Source organism: Dipodomys spectabilis, unplaced genomic scaffold (genome assembly GCF_019054845.1).
Source record: "Dipodomys spectabilis isolate Male_0828 unplaced genomic scaffold, ASM1905484v1 ptg000275l, whole genome shotgun sequence".
NCBI classification, from domain to species: domain Eukaryota; kingdom Metazoa; phylum Chordata; class Mammalia; order Rodentia; family Heteromyidae; genus Dipodomys; species Dipodomys spectabilis.
In genome coordinates this window covers 1,967,740-1,983,406 of record NW_024870952.1, presented here as the reverse complement: position 1 = coordinate 1,983,406, position 15,667 = coordinate 1,967,740, and the positions used below count along the sequence as shown (strand labels likewise).

Genomic DNA, 15,667 nt, shown 5'->3' with positions numbered 1-15,667 from the left:
AACCCTTCACGAGAAGATGGAGGTCGACGTCTACAGGTGTTTGCTAGAAAGTCTGTAAGAGGGTGTTGCAGGCCTGGCTGCTCCACGGTGCCCGACATCGGTGTTGGCGGAGAAGACCCCCCCCCCCCATGGCGGTGACTTAGTGGTAGCATCCGGTTCCCTGGTTGGCGAATGTCGGGCCGGTGCTGTAGCCGCTTGTGCTTGCAGAGTTGCTGCCAAAGCCGCCAGGCGTTCACGTGGATGGGCGCGGAGCCTGGAGTGGGTGGAACCGGTAGGGCGCGGCTGACTGTCCCAATGAGGCATAAGGAGAAGTGGATTCTGCAGGCGGTGTCTCTGGTACTGGTGGCCCTAGTCTTCCTGCCGAACATGGGGCTGTGGGCTCTGTACCACGAGCAGCAGCCAAAAGGCATGCCCGGGAGGTCGGGAGCAGCATGGTCTCCACGGTGGGACAGGTGAGTGCCTTGGGTGTGGTGGGGCTAGGTGGGGCAATCTGATTTCACTTCAAACCTTAAGCTCCTTCTCTCTCCTCCTCCTCCTGTCGGTGTCCTCAGAGGCAGCCCCTGAAGACTCTGCACTTTTTTCCATTCCTCCCCCACCCAGATGGGGTAAATTGAGGCTCCAAGGACAGGGATTTGTCCACTAAGCAGAGTCAGAATTAGAACCCAGGGCCCTTAGTGCCCATTATGAAACTCTTATTTCTATTTTCCATACTTTACAGTTTGCCTGCCTTTCCGTTGCCCTCTCCTGTCCTCTGACCTTGTTCTCTTTCTGGGTAGTACCCTGTTTGCACAAGCCTGTATCCCCAGGGTGTGATTCTTTCTGTAGGACCGGTTCCCCCATCACTTCTGCTCCCCTCCCTCACCCCCACCTGCTGATTCTGCTGTTTTTACTCAGGTCAGTCCCTTTCATGTTTTGCCATTTGCACAGGGACCCCTGGAACTCCCTGCCCCTTTTACCTATTCTTTACCTGTCCTATTTCTGTCTCAGATCCTGTGAATTCCTTGGGGAGTGAGTGCAAAGATCCTCTTGGAGCTTTTGGTCCCTTGGATGGGGTGAAAGGTCAATTTCTGGTTCTTGAGGAACTTGCCACCTTTGATCCTCTAGGAGTATAGAGGTGTCCAGGTAGAGGGATCCCCAAAATTTCCCAGAGCGCTGTCCCCTGAGGGCAGAATGCCACATACATTCCTTCTCTACTTCTTTCTGATAGGATGTGCTATTTCTTGCAGCCCGAACTGTGATAATAATTGTTTTTGCCTCTTTGAAACTCACCCATGTCTCACGTATGTGTACCTGCATATGGAATAAATGATGATTTTTCTTCATGTGCATTTGTGTGCATGTTCAGATCATGGCTCTTGAACTCAGGCCCTGGGTGTTGTCCTTTAGTTGTTTTTCACTCATGGCTGGTATTCTACCACCTAATCCACAGCTCCACTTCTGGCTTTTTGGTGGTTCATTAAAGATAAGAGTCCTACAGACTTTCCTGGGTGGGCTGGCTTAGAACTAGGATTCTTAGATCTCAGCTTCCTGAGTAGCTAGAATTACAGGTGTGAGTTACCAGCTCCTGGCTTGGATTTACATTTTCCTGCACAATCACATCACTCTACCTCTCTCACCTCCTGGCAAATCTATGCATGCTTGAATTGCTTTGTATATTGGGACATTTCAGATTTGCTTAGGGGATTTTTGTGGTCCCATGGGAAGTGGATAATGTTCATATCAGGGTTGGCTGCCCTCAAGGGAAGAGGCTGACTTTTTGAGGTTGATTGGTTTTCCTTTCTCCTCAGTGTCAGGCCGTTGCCTGGCCTTTCTGGTATCTTGAGCGCAGACAGTTCTTTGCCACAGGGCGGATCAATTGGAGCTTAGCAATTACCCTAGTTAATTGTTGCAAACTATCCAAGAGGAGTTGGCTTGATCTTTCTGGTACATCTTAACTGTTCAGAAACTAAGGAAAGTTAGCAAGGTCCTTTCCTAAACCCTGAGTTCAAACCCTGATAGCCTGCCTAGCCTTTTCCCCCTTAAATTCTGTGTCTTGTATGTTTTCCTTTCTTGAAATCTCCTTCAATTCCTATCCTGTACCAGTATCAGGGAGAAGAGGCCAGGGCTGTGTTTGGCTTTGTCATTAACTTGCTGTATGTGCTTATCATCCACCAACTCCTTCTCTTGGTTGAGTTTCCAGCATTCTGTGATGTGATCAGTGAGTGGACACAGGTCTACTGCTTTTTCCTGTGGTATTGTCCCTGACAGCGTCCCTAGGTTCAGGGGTTCTATATTGGCAAAGCCCCAGGCAAAGGGGGTGTGTCCTGCCCAAGTGCACGTCTCCTGTGGAATAGCTGTGACCAGGTCTAAAAGAGCTCTTGACAGTCTGCCTTTTCCTAAAGAAAGCTGTCATATTTCAGTTGAGGCAGGTGCCAAAGAAGTTCTGATTTTCATTTCCTATAGACTTAGATGTGTAGAGAGAAGGTCAAAGTTAACTGCCAGTTTGGCCTGAGCTTTCAAAGAAAAGTACTCACATGTACAAGAAGGTATTGATTGAATAAAGCAGTCTTTGGGGCAGAAAGAGAGGAGAGCAACAGCTGGATGGATGCTCCTTGGAACACACCTGCAGTGTGTGGATAGCTCAGGGGGCAGGTTTTATTCCTGTTTAATTTCTTTTTCTCTGGAATAGCATAAAGAGGAGGAGGAGGAGGAAGTGGGGAATGGGATTGGTGTTTCAAGGGTTGTCAACTGGCTGTTCTTCCTTTACAGAAAATTTCTCCTTCCTGGGTGCAGCAGAAGAGCTCTTTTGCAATGATAGGCTTTTCTAGGTGCTATAAGGTTCAGCATTCAGCTGCTGCCTTTCAGGAAGATCCTGCCAAATTTCCACACAGCCCTTTTGTGTTCTACTCTCTTTGCAGAGGAAGAGCCCTGGGCTTGGCCTTCCCAGTTAGTTCCTTGTTTGAATGGCAGTTGGCCTTGAAGGAAGAGGCTGACTTTCTTCCAGTCTTCATTCCACACTATCCCTGTGCATGCATGCAACGCATCAGGCTACTGTCTGGGAAATCTGCTATCTGAAGCACTCTGCGCTGTTATGAATGGTTGACCAGTTGGTTCTAAGCTCAGTCTGTCACTCTGGTAATTGTTGAGAACCTTCCCACAATACCTCCTCATTGATCTTCCTCGTAGAAGTAACCACAGAGGCTCTGGAGGGAAGTCTTGACAGGACTTTTGTCCAAAAAAAATTAGGTTCCTTGTGGATTTGAGAGAAGTTTATCTGAGGGCAATGAACCCACTATTTGAACAGTCCTCTTTAACTCTTTGATTCTTCCACTGAAGATTAAAAGAGCACTTAGCTGTCATTTGCCAGAATGTAAGTCACAGAACTGCCACCTAGTTCATCCTGAGTGTGACTCTGGAGCTAGGCAGGACATCTGATTTATAAAGGACACATAATGGTCACATCTGAATTTGTTGTGGCCACACCTTTCTCTACCCATACCCTAGATAAGGCCTATCCCAGGCCCAGATGCCCTCTCTCTGCTCTTTTCTAGCTCTTTCTCAGCTCTTTCCTTCCCTTCACCTTCCCAGTTCCCTTCTCTTTCCTAGCTCTCTCTTTTCCACCTTACCCAGATGCTCTCTTTTCTAGCTCTTTTCTCTCTCTTTCCCAGCTCTCTCTTTCCCAGGCCTTTCCCAGCCATGTGGAGGTCCATCGTGGCCTGGTGCCAGCCGGAACAATGAATAATCCTACACCTTACCTGAAAAAATAAATAAAGGACACATAATGCTTCTAGGGTTTCTGAATTCATGTGGTCAGACAGCTGGCTTCTCAGAAAGCTGCAAACCAAGTAGGAAAGCCAGCCGTGACGCCATCTTTCTTTTTCTTTTAATTTGTGGCTTGCTCTCATTACTATCCCCCCTGCTTATCTGCCTAACACTTGGTTTAATTCTAGAATCGGTTTCATATTTCAGGCGTGGGAACTGGTTATTAAAAGCCCACATTAGGAAACTTGATGCGGTCCCTTCCTACTTCTGAGCCATAATCTCTAGTGAGAACTGACTTAATTGGATAATAGCTTCAGTGGAATGGAAATTGGTGGGATAATGGAGTACCAATGACTTTAATTTTCAAGGATCAGGAGTTTTCCTCATATCAGAGCTGAACTTTATTTTTATCACATGCAAAAATTAATACTTTCTTCTTCACCCCGCCTCCCTACTTCCTTTCATTCTTCTCAGCAAAATCGCACCCATCAGAAAGTTAAGTGCTTGGAAATGTAGCCTGGAATGATTTCTGTAATTTTCTTCATAGGGGCTGGTGGCCTTAGATTGCTAATCTCTGCCTGCTTAGTGTGGTGAAATCTGATGTCACTTGGGAAGGGCTGTTGATTTAGCCAAGCAAATCTCTGTGTGTTGTTGTTTTTCTTGGCTTGCTTCTACCAAGGAGCCCCACTGATGATAGTCTGGGGAGAGAGGCCTGGTTTCTGGTCTTCTTTCTTGCACTAAACTCCCTCAGTGACCTTAGGAAAGTGGTTTAACTACTCTGGACTTGGATTACTCCTTTGTGAAGTTAGTTTAAATTCCAAAGGAGGAAAGGCAAAAATGTATTAGAATGGTGTTTCCTCTCCTGTGGTCAAGACAGATATTATTAATCCATCTCTCCCCTCCCATGGCTAGAACAGACATTACTAATTAAGTCTACTAAGCCTGGAATCAGCTGGTCTCAAACTAGTTCTCAATACTGCTGCTCAAGTGAAGTTAATGATGGAGTAATTCTGGTGAGGTAAGAAATAGATATTTTTGACACAGGGGAACAAACTCAGTGGTAGTACTCACTAGACCATATGTGGCAAATGAACTATACAAGTTTTGGATGGGAAAGGGAAGGAAAAACTGGGAGAAGGTGAGAGATGGAGTGATATTGCTAAAAAAGAATCGTACTTTTTTTTCCAACTAAAATAATTATAGCCCCTCTGCACATCACCTTTATACTAACAATAATTATTTTAAATGACATAGGTCTTTGTTAGGACTTTCTATCTCTAAGGTCCTGTGGTTCTGAGTTTAGCAGCACATATTGGAAAGCTTTGGACTTTAAGACTTCGAATGTAATCTTTGAGGAGGCCCTAACTTGAGAGCTTGTTCATATTGTAATACCATCTCTCAGGTTTTGGTCTAAAGTTGTTCAGCCTTTAATCTGTTGGCTCTGGTGCTAGATAACAGATAAGGGAATCAATAATGGAAAAGCAAAGGCTTATTGAAAAGATAACCATGTAGCAATGATTAGGTAACCATTTAATTATTTCTTGTCCACACTCAGCTGTTATATTGAGATGGCATCAAGAATATCATCACTGTGTAAAGAAATACCTGGAGGTGAACTTGGCAGCTGGAAATATGTCCTGTACTACCTAATTTTCCCTAATGATATTTGAGTTGTGTGAGCCAGTTGTGTGCGTGTCTTATGTATTTTGCGTATACCTGACCTTTGCATCTTATATTTGGGTCATAGTCAGAAAGAGAAAGACTTAAATGAGACTTTTGCTTCTCCAACAACCACAATGGCATGGGGAATGGAGGTAGCTTATCTAGCCTTTGTAGCATGTACAATTTAATGGGGAAAGGATGTAGCCTGTTGCGGTTCCTGTGGCTAAGAAGTGCATCATGGCCTCAGTAGGTGGAGATGTCTTGACACTGTGTTCTTTAAGTACATAGCACATGGTGTGGCACTTGGAAAACTGGATTTTTGCTGAGTGACTGTTAAAGTGGGAGGGAGGTGCTTGAGAAGTCACTAGTCCATTATGGAAATAGGCAGCAAAAGGGACATCACATACTCGAGTTCTCACAGGAGGAATGCAGACATGAACACAGTGCTCTCCAAGTCCTCTGTGTTCTGCTGCAAAGACTTTCTTCCCTCCACATACTAGATCCATGTCTACTGTTATTTCCCTCATGAGTCAAATTAGCATGCCTCAGTTTTGGTAGCCAGTACCTAATTACACCATTTGGCTGCTAGAACCTCCCCACTCAACACACAAACACACACACACACACACACACACACACACACACACTCACACACACACACACACACACACACACACACACACACACACACACACACACACACCAGTCTTGGAGCTTATACTCAGGGCTTGGGAGCTGTCCCTGAGCTGTTTCGCTCAAGGCCAGTGGTGTACCATATGAGCCACATCTCTGTTTCCCACTGGGTTCCCTCCCCGCTTTGGTACTTAATTGGGCATCAGAGTTTCATGGTCTTCTTGCATGGGCTGGCCTTAAACCATGCATGATCATGAGATCTTTTTTTTTTTTTTAATGATCATTAGATCTTAGCCTCCTGAGTAGCTAGTGATACCTGACTATTTTTGCAGATCCATTTTTGTAAATTTTCTTTCCAGCCTTTTACTTAATATTATTTTTGATGGTACTGGGGTTTGAATTCAGTGCCATGCATTTGCTCACTTGCTTGCTTCATCCATGCCTCCAGCTTGCAGTCTCTCTCTCTCTCTCTCTCTCTCTCTCTCTCTCTCTCTCTCTCTCTCTCTCTCTCTCTCTCTCGCTTGCTCTCTCACTCACTCGCTCAATCCTTTTCTCTGTCTCTCTGGTTATTTTTATATGTATTTTATTATTAAAATACTGTATAGGGGTATTACAGTTACATAAAGAAGGTAATGAGTACATTTCCTATCCAGTATTGTTGTTACCTCCTCCTTTGTTTATCCCCTGCTGTCCCTTCCCTCCCCACCTCCCTCAGCTACCCCCCATCTTCCTCTACTCCCCCCAACGGAGTTGTTAAGTGTCTTTTACATCTCATTGTTACAATGGGTCAACCTGTATCCTTATTTAAGCATTTTCTTATTTCCCTTACCTCCCCAAATTACAAAAATGTATATACAAAATGCAGGGCACTGGAATCAAATACAGTGAAAACGGCGGGGGGGGGGGGGGAACCAAAAAACATAGTACATTATAAATATATTAATAACAATAGCAAGAAAGGAAAAACCACTGTGTCCCTATCTTGGGGTTCCTTTCACTTAACATCCTCTTATATGGTCATATGTACATAGCTTTTGACCTTTTCTGCTTGTTCTAGACATATACTAGTTATTGCAAATAAGGGAAACCATAGGACCTATGTATCTTTGGGCCTGGATTACCTCACTTAATGAATTACCTCACTTAATAAATTTTTTCCAAGTCTTCCATTTCCTAACAAATGGGGGCAATGTCATTCTTTCTGATGGAAACATAGAATTCCATTGTGTGTGTACACACACACACACACACACACACACACACACACACACACACACACACACACACACATATCACATTTTCTTGATCCACTCATCTACTGAGGGGCATCTGTGTTGCTCCATATCTTAGCTATGTAAATAATGCTGTGATAAACATAGTTGTGCTGTTTGCTGGTTATTTTCTGAAATGAGGGTTCATGAGTGTTTCTACCCTTGTTAGCCTTAAACTGTGATCCTCCTACTCTCAGTCACCTGAGTTGCTAGAATTATAGGCACTTGGCCTGTAATTTAAAAAAAAAATGTGGTTATATTGAGGATTAAACTTGGGGCTTTTCCCTTGCTAGGTAGGAACTTAGCACTTACTCCATGCCTCTAGCCTTATTTTGTATTGGTTATTCTTAAGGTAGGATCTCATTTTATGCCTGCGCTGTGAACCTGCTGCTTCCTATGTCACTGGGAAAGATAGATATGTGCCATTGTGATTCTTCCATGGCTGAGATATCAAGCATGCCCCACTGCTTCAAGTCATTAGTTGAGATGAAGTCTCTCAGATTTCTTGTGTTTGTTTTTTGACTGAGGCTGGCCTCAGACTCTGATCCTTCAGTCTTTACCTCCTCAGTTGCTAGGATTACAGGCCTGAATCACCATGCCTGGATTACTTTTAAAGTAAGGGAAAGTAAAATAACCTGAAGTTAGAATAACCTGAAGGGATTCAAGAGGAAAGTAGAGAAAGTAAATCACACGTGCCATGTGGCACTGTCGCTGCTATGCATGGAAAGTAGGGCCACTTCACTATGAGGTGCAACTAGTGAATTGAGCCAGGCAGGCTTAAATGAGTAAGAAGACACACAAGGTCTAGTTGGCTTCAGGTATGGTATGATCTGGAAGTTTGTAGTACTGTCAGGGCGTGGGCTTCTTCTAAGTTCTCTTGGTTCTGCCTTTATATTAGACTGAACACTCTGTACTCCCCATGCCCCTCCATACCTTGGTGGTAAAATATGATAACACTTTTTGACCTTATATCCATACCCAGACCCTAGAGGAGAGAATCTATCTCTGTTGCCTCTGTAGAAAAGACATCTTAGCATGATCTGTTTAAATCTTTTATTTTATTTTTATTGTGAAAATACTACAGAGGGGTTACAATTACATGGGCAAGGTAATGAGTACATTTATTACCAAGCTTTCTTGCCTCCTCCTTTGTTTCTCCTTCCCATCCCTTCCCATCTCCCCCCCCCCCCCCCCCGCTCCGCCATCCCCCCACGCCAAAGTTGTAAAGTTCATTTTTCGACATAACATCTTGTACAATCTTATTGGTCCACTTTGGATCTGATGTGTTTATTATGATAGGATTCATTCACAATCACTAGTCAGGAAGATGGGCTGTGCTGGGTGACTTATCCTACTTAGAGCTAGGGATGGGATTGGGCCACCTCAGTCATATGGAAAGAGCATTTACACAGAGAAGAAGCTGGCTACTCCTGCTTGTGGTGGTGGGAAAGATAGTTGAGAAGAGGCTGACAGATGTCCATGTCAGAGCCCTGCTGACATCGTGGGGATTAAACTTGACCCTCAAAATGCCACCACTTTGCCACTCTGGCCCTATCTTCGTGGAGTGTCACGACCACCTCGACCAGCAAGGAAGACGCGACACCGAGCTCTTCTCTCTGCAGTTTATTCAGGACCTTTGAGTAATCTTCTGACCCCAACCCCGGGGAGAATTCCCCACAGCCTTAAGTACCCGATGGGTAGCCAACCCTGATACGCCACGTGGGATCCACCAATAGGCTCAGGTGCGCGGAAGCAAGCCAGATTCTTTGCCTTAGCCATATAAGGAGTTGTTTACCACAGAGAGCACTCACCATCGGGAAGGCGGAGGGCGGAAGCCGGCGCCATCTTCCAGGTGCGGCCTCTCGGAGCTCTCTACAGTGGAGCACTGAACCTGTATCCTGTAGATCAGCACTCTCTGACACCGCTGGGCTGAGGTGCTAATGGCATGGGCCTCAGTTTCTCACTGGGGAGAGCTTGAGTGTTAGGATTTCCAGCCTTGTTGCCTCAAGATGATTAGTTGAAAGCTGTCTTCATTGAGAATTTTCTTGTCAGTTGTGTGGCTGCTTTCCTCTCCCTGCTCTGAGAGCTGCTCCTCTCTCATGTGCATGAAAAGTCAGCTCACTGAAAATCTCTTGAGCTGAAAAAGAGCTTCTGTCTCTCCAACTCCCCCTGCTCTTCCTAGCATGAGGAGGTAGGCTGTTCATACTTTGGAAGCTAGAGGAAGCTAAACAATTCCACTTGCTGGGGGGGGGGGGTGTATTTATGCATGTGTAGCTGGTTCTGCATGTGGCTCTCTTTCTCACTCTGATCTATCCATGCTTTCTGTTTGCTGCCCTCTGCTGAATAGAGATAGGAGAAGGAAGGGGGAAACAAAAAGCAGCCCCAGTTTTTCTTCTTGTTCTTGGGTTTTTAAGAAGTTGAAGCTGTGAATGCTGAATTTTCCTCAGCTTCCTTAGATGATGGAAGACACAACATAAAATACTACTTGTAAGAGTCTTAATGAGGAGGATATATGTAGTAATAACTGGCTGCCATTCATTTAGCCCATCACTTTTGTTTTTTTTTTTGGTCAGTGGTGGGGCTTGAACTCTGGGCCTGGGCACTGTCCCTCATCTCTTCAGCTCAAGGCTAGTGCTCTACCAGTTGATCCACAGCCCACTTTCTGATTTCTGGTGGTTAATTGGAGGTAAGAGTCTCACAGGCTTTCCTGCCCTGGCTGGATTTGAACCATGATCCTCAGATCTCAGCTTCCTGAGTAGCTAGGATTATAGGCATGAGCCACTGTGCCTGGCTTGTGTGGTTGCCGTGTTTGACTGAGTTCAGGAGGCCAGGCATTTAACCTCCCTAGACCCTCTGTTTCCTGGCCTGTAAATAGAGCTTTACCTGTCTCCCATACCAGCAGAATACAGTTAAAATGGGGCTTGTCAGAGCCAGAAGCCAATGACTCATGCCTGTAATCCTAGTTACTCAGGAGGCTGAGATCTGAGGATATGGTTCAAAATTTGGGAGACTCTTATCTCCAATGAACCACCAAAAAGCTAGATGTGGAGCTGTGGCTTAAGTAATAGAGCACTATCCTTGAGCACAACAACTCAGGGCCAGCGCTCAGGCAAGCCCCTGTGTTCAAGCCCCAGGATTATCATAGGAAAAACAGAATAGGGTGGGTCTTGTTCATTTTTTGACCCATATCTCTTTCTACCTGGCCTTCCTTGGGGCAGCTGTCACGTGCTGTGGCAAGGGGTGAGTCATCCTTTATCTGCGGTGAGCTGTAGGAAGAGGGTCTTCCAGAGGTGTCGTTCCATGGGTCTGGGTACTCCTGCCTGTTTCTCCCTCCTTCATGCAGTCTCCTCCCTCTTTTCTCTGCTTTCCCCTGGCAGTGGGCAAGGCAGGGGACTGCTTCTGCCACCAAAGCACTGTCAGGGAACAATAGTCCACATTAAGAAGGGCTGCCAGGCACCATACCAGAGGTATTAAAGGGACATTTGATGACTTTTAATGTGAATCATCAGGTTTTGTACTCTTTCTCTCTGTAGCAGATAAAGGGCAGGAAAGTCCAGGTATGGATTTCTTCCCCCAGCCTTGTGGGGTTCTCCTTGTGGTGTTAATGTGCCTCTTTGACCCCAACCCTGCTTTCAACAATCTCATCTCTCTGTGACATTCCCAATTGGTGTTGGGCTGTGTGTATATGTGGTTGTGTGTGGTGGCTATAAGACACCATTTTGGGGTCCAGTCATAGAGCCTGAACTCTGGGCCTGGGCACTGTCCCTCAGCTCTTCAGCTCAAGGCTAGCACTCTACCACTTAAGCCACAGCACCACTTCCAGATTTTTTTTCCTGCTTATGTTGTGCTGAGGAATCAAACCCAGGGCCTCATGCATGCAAGGCAAGAGCTCTACCACTGAGCCACCTTCCCAGCCCCTAAGACACCATTTTAGAACACACAGTTGCTGCACTCCTTATCCTGTCCCTCCTTCTCCCTTCCACCCTCCTCCCTCTCCTCTTTGTGCCAGTCCTGGGACTTGAACTCAGGGTCTTGGCACTGTCCCTGAGCTTCCTTTTGTTCAAGACTAGCACTCTACCACTCGAGCCACAACACCTCTTCTGACTGTTTCTGTTTCTGTGGTACTGAGGAATCAAACCTAGGGCTTCATGTATGCTAGGCAAGCACTCTACCACTAAGCCACATTCCCAGCCCTGTCAAATCTCTCTTAACCTTTTCCCTGTCAGATGGGCAGCCATCTTTGATTTGAATACACCCCAGTGGGGGGATCTCACTCAGTTTAGCTCAGCAGGGCTTAGGTAATCTGCTGTGGCCCATAGTGACTTAGAGGGTCTTCATCATTTCTGTCTCCTTCTGTATCTTTCCTGGCAGGTAGAATTCATCTATGTCTTTTGGAAATGTTTATAGAATGTAATTTGTACAGCATAGTGGCATGGATGTTATGGTGGGTTTGTCATTTTCCTCAGGCCTTCCCAGGAGTGAAGTAATGTTGAAGGATTCCTCTCAGCAGGACAGCCCCTAGGGTGAGCCTATGGCTAGGGAGAAAGGATTCCCAAGATTTACTCTCTGAACCTTACACTTCTTTTGTCTCTGGCAGCTCTAGTTCCAAATATAACCAGTGTGTTGTCTGTGATCATGTAGTTCAGAGCCTAATATATGGTTTTGTAGATAATACAGTCTCCAGTATAGCCACTCGCTTCTGCCACTGTAGTATGTATATAACCACACACAGTACATTCATCACCTGAATATGCTGTGTTTCAATAAAGCTTTATTTGCCAACCCCTATTCTGATTTCTTCCTGGTAGAAGTCCTGCATTGTGAGGTGGGGGCCATCCTGAACTATTTGACTCTGGGTAGACCCTTGACCTGGCAGAGCCTCTGTGTCCTTATCTGTATGTTGTGTGACTTGGGAGAGTGAGTTCTAATGTTCCTGCTTTAGCCCTGGGATCTCAGTGAAGCTCTGAGTTCTCTACTGCATCTGGCCCAAACCTTGATTCTGACTCCGCCCATTTCCCTCCTCTTACCCTATCCTAGCTTTCCTGGATCCCTGCTCAACGCTCCTAGCTCTTCTCCCCACTTCTGCTGGAATCTCAGTCCATTTTTAACACCCAGCCAGAGAATGCTTTTATGAGTAAAATCAGAGGCTCCTATCTCTTTTCTAGAATTCATTAGTGCCTTGCAGCTACTGCTCAAGTTCAAGCTCCTGCCTTGTCTGGCCCTTTTGTACCGCTCCAGCTTCATTTTGTGTGTGTTGGTTGTGTTCACCATCACACTCCAGCCTGTTGGCTGTCTTACACAGGGGGCTCACTTCCTACCTTAGGTTTTTGCTCAGAGAATGAATGAATGCTCTTCCTAACAACTTTGACTTAGTTCTCTTCACCTTTGAGGTTTCAGCTCTAGTCACCTCAGACAGCCATTTTTTTTTCTGGTCGTGGGGCTTGAACTCTGGGCCTGGGTGCTGTCCCTCAGCTCTTCAGCTCAAAGCTAGTGCTCTACCACTTGAGCCACAGTGCCACTTCTGGCTTTTTTTCTTTTTGCTTATGCGGTGCTGAGGAATTGAACCCAGGGCCTCAGGAATGCAAGGCAAGTGCTCTACCACTGATCCACCTTCCCAGCCCCCTCAGACAGCCTTTGGTGTTGTTATTGTTAGCTTTTTTTGTTTTCATCCTGGGTCCTGAACATTTTTGCTCAAGGCTGGTACTCTTCCACTTGAACTACCAATCCCATGCTGGCTTTTTTGGTGGTTAATTGAAGATAAGAGCCTCATGGGCTTTTCCTGTCTGGGTGATCCCTTAGATTGCAGCCTCCTGAGTAACTAGGATTACAGAAACAAGCCACGGGCATCTGTTTTGATAGGCATCTCTTAGAGCTGACATCTAGAAATTCCCTTATCACTCTGCAACTTATCTGTGAATGATCCACTGACTAGAATCTGCTTGCTTGTTGGTTTACTTGTTTGTTTTTCTGCTTCATTAGATCGTGAGCACCATAAGATTCAGGACCTCATCTGTCTTATGAACTGATTCTTCCAAAGACAAGCACGTAGTAGCACTCAGTATCTTGACTGTTGTGTTCCTGCTGAGATTCCGTGTGTGTGTGTGTGTGTGTGTGTGTGTGTGTGTGTGTGTGTGTGTGTGTTTATTGGTGTTGGGGCTTGAACACAGGGCCTAGGCACTGTCCTTAGCATTTCTTTCTTTTTTTGTAAGTCGTGGGGCTTGAACTCTGGGCCTGGGCACTGTCCTTCAGCTCTTCAGCTCAAGGCAAGTACTCTATCACTTAAACCACACTGCTACTTCTGGTTTTCTGGTGGTTAATTGAAGATGAGAGTCTTACAAACTTTCCTTCCCAGGCTGGCTTTGAATTACGATCCTCAAATCTCAACCCCCTGAGCAGCTAGGATTACAGGCATGAGCCACCAGCTCCTGGTTGCCTTTAGCATTTCTTGCTTAAGACTGTGAATCTACCATTTGAACCATACTCTACTTTTGGCTTTTTCGTGATTAATTGGAGGTAAAAGTCTAATGGACTTGTCTTCCCTATCTGGTTTTGAATCTCTATCCTCGGATCTCAGCATCTTGAATAGCTAGGGTTATAGGCTTGAGCAATGGATGCCGGGCATCCAGGACTCTTTATCTGCTGCTGTTCCCTTGTATGTCATTTGGAAGTCTTTCTGCTCTTGGTGCTAGGAGACACTACACATTCTCCCTCAGGAGGCTGCATTCTTGTGCTTCCATTTCCTCAGGTAAGATCAGATACCTCAGAAGGATGAGCTTCCTGGAAGAGCAGCTGGTTCCTGGCCTGAACTGATTGACTTCCTCTTAAACTGTCCATTAGCATCAATCTGTCCATCCCCTTTGCCTACATGGCTTTGTGGGTGGTGTCTCTGTGTGAGGATCTGTCTAGTTCTCTCCCTTCAGATGGTCTTTTAAGACCATTTTTACCACCATAATAAAGATGATGTATAGAGGGTTACAATTTCATAATTCAGATGGTCTTTTTAAGCACAAAAGAGTCTCTTTGGGGTAAGATTTTGTTCTTGGAAATGTGGGCCTCTGTTTACTGTGTTGGGGGGAAGGTGTTTGCTGCAGCTATGGTGAAGGTCCTGTGGGACCAGAGGTAGGTCTCTTAAGGAGAAAGGTTGCATCCCAGTGACTCAGTCTTTCCTTAGGCCCCATGAAGGGGTAAACAGACTCACAGATGGAATTGTTTCTTCAAATAAGATCTGTTATACCAGTGGCCCACACATGCAATCATAGTTACTCAGGAGGCTGAGATCTGAGGATCACAGTTCAAAGCCTGGTCAGGTAGCAATGTCCAGTTAGTGTCCAGTTAACACCAAAAAGTCTGAGTGAAAACACTAAGGGACAGCTCCCAGGCCCTGAATTAAAGCTGCAGTAGCAGCACGACACACACACATACACACACAAAGTAACAACCTGTTAAAATTCTAAGACTCAATCCTCAGAATATGACTTTAGTTGGAAACAGGGTGATTGTAAATAACATGGTTAAAGGGTGTTCCTGCTGGAATAGAGTGGGGCCTTAATCCTACACTACTTTGTTGGAAAGACTACCCCTGCAAAGACGAAGTCAGAGATTGGGGTTATGCTTCTTTTTTGGGGGGGGGTCCAGTCATGGGGCCTGAACTCTGGACCTGGGCACTGTCCCTCAGCTCTTCAGCTCAAGGCTAGCGCTCTACCACTTGAGCCATAGCGTCACTTCCTGCTTTTTTCTTTTTTTTGCTTATGTGGTGCTGAGGAATTGAACCCAGGGCCTCATGCATGCAAGGCAAGCGCTCTACCTCTGAGCCACCTTCCCAGCCCCGGGTTATGCTACTTTTGGCCAAAGCACACCAAGGGATCCCAGAGGTAGGGATAACTGTCTTGATCTCTTCTAGCTCCTTCTGTTCCTTTTTTAATTCTTACAAATGATCCTTCCTTCCATGGAGGATTAACAAATCCCACTGCCCATATGTGTTCTTTAACTAAAGCCACTCTCCTGATTAAGAGATCTCCATCAACATCATTGTCTGAATATGTGGTCCTTGTGTTTTGTCACTCCACTACAATGTCTCTCAGTTTGATCTGAGTTCCATCTACATTGACACCAACAGTTTTGTTCTGGATCCAAACTAAATTTGGGAGAGTTCTCTGTGGTAGTTACAAAAAACCACTCCCAGGGCTGGGAATGTGGCTTAGTGGTAGAGTGCTTGCCTAGCATGCATGAAGCCCTGGATTCCTCAGTACACATAAAGACAAAGAGCCAGAAGTGTTGCTGAGACTCATGTGGTAGAGTGCTAGCCTTAAGCAAAAGAAGCTCAGGGACAGCACCTAGGCCAAGTTCAAGCCCGAGGACTG

The 15,667-nt window shown here is 45.7% G+C and overlaps 1 pseudogene; it reads left to right on the top strand.

Moving 5' to 3' along the window:
• The first annotated feature begins 366 nt into the window (after positions 1 to 366).
• LOC122126342 overlaps positions 367 to 15,667 on the top strand; it is a 178,827-nt pseudogene continuing 163,526 nt past the window's right edge.